Below are 1,676 nucleotides of genomic sequence, written 5' to 3' on the forward strand. Positions count from 1 at the left end.
CTAGTGTTAATGGTCATTTAACTAGCAACTAGAGGAAATTAGAATGTCATAATTGAAAATTTTGAACATGTAGGCAATTGAACATTAGACATTAAAACCAAAAAACCAATAGCATGTAAGAGTTAGACTTGGAAGAGATTTCTCGTTGTCATCGTAGCTTGTCCTCTTCGTTGTCTCTCCCAAAGTCTATGTGAATCTTGACTTGTAGCGTTTTGGAAGACTTCATTGTTGCATCCTATTAGAGCTGTGTAAAAACCCTCAAATGATGCCATTTGTTGGTTTTGATCACTTAACCCTTGGTGACATAGGTCTTCATCTTCCAAGGATGTGAGATACATGATTCTCTTTCTTTTGATGTAGTGTGCTCTTCTTTCTTTTCTTTTTTCTTTTTTCTTTTTTATGTTTTTAAAATTGTGAGTATAGTTACTTTATTTATATATAATATTGGGACAATACCATTTTCATGGCAATAGTTTATATATATATATATATATATATATATATATATGTATGTATGTATGTATGTATGTATGTATGTATGTATGTATGTATGTATGTATGTATGTATGTATACACATATTATTGATTAAAATATTTAGCAATGTTTTTACCATTATTGTAACCTTTGTAAGTCACCATATGAGCAGGTGTATGGGATTGATCATGAGTCAAAAGTCATTGTAAAAGCGACCTTTTATGAGCATGCATGCAAAAGGTAATTTAAACCTCACTATCGTAACCTAATCAATTCATATGTTGTAAGCCACCAAATGAGTAGGCAAATTGATATATACTCGACCACCAGAGTCAAAGTAGCACCTTGAGGAGGGAGTGAAAATCAACCCAACCATCTCTAAAATAATCTTTGAGATAAAGAATAATCAAGCTAAAGAGTCTTTGAGTTACCCAGCTAAGTTAGAAATGAGGGGGAGGGGGGTGAAAATATATTGTAAAAATTGTATCTAACCACCTTGAGTAGCCCAAAGATTTAGCACCAAGGGGGGGTGTTGAGAAATGTGCAGCTAAAGAGTACAAGAAAGAGATATGGAGTGATTTGAGTAAGCCAAGCAAGAACAAAGTCTAGCATGAAGCCACATGAGCAAAGGGAATTATCCCACATTGATGTACAAAGAGTATACCGCCTTATATAAAAGGGGGCCATTTCAAGTAATGAAATATATCACTTGCACTTATCTCAAGTTTCTCTATGTGTCCAAGTTAATCTATCGTGGAGTCTACTTAACTTGAGTGCAATTTAATTAGTACACACTCATCATCATGAGTTTACTTAGATATTATCCACCTTAGATTAGTTATGTTAATTATGTTGTCATAAGAGTAAGATTAGTATCTCATTAGGAAGTTGATTGTAATTAAGAGAGCTCGATCCATACTTCTTAACAATATTGACATTAGGCTCTAAGGTGGCATGGGGCTTTCATAGGAGCGAATCTGGATGATTGGTTGATTGTAATTAAGAGAGCTCGATCCATACTTATTAACAATATTGACATTGGGCTCTAAGGTGGCATGGGGCTTTCATAGGAGCGAATCTGGATGATTGGTTCTTAGAGGGGTATTGATATCGACGGAAGAATCTATGTGAAAGTAATGAGAGAAAATTTGCTACTTGGATATTTTACCACATGGCTATTTATCCCTCTTTGTTATGGGCA

The sequence above is a fragment of the Cibotium barometz genome, chromosome 27, assembly GCF_041138505.1.
Source record: "Cibotium barometz isolate CiBa-2024 chromosome 27, ASM4113850v1, whole genome shotgun sequence".
In the NCBI taxonomy this organism is placed as follows: domain Eukaryota; kingdom Viridiplantae; phylum Streptophyta; class Polypodiopsida; order Cyatheales; family Cibotiaceae; genus Cibotium; species Cibotium barometz.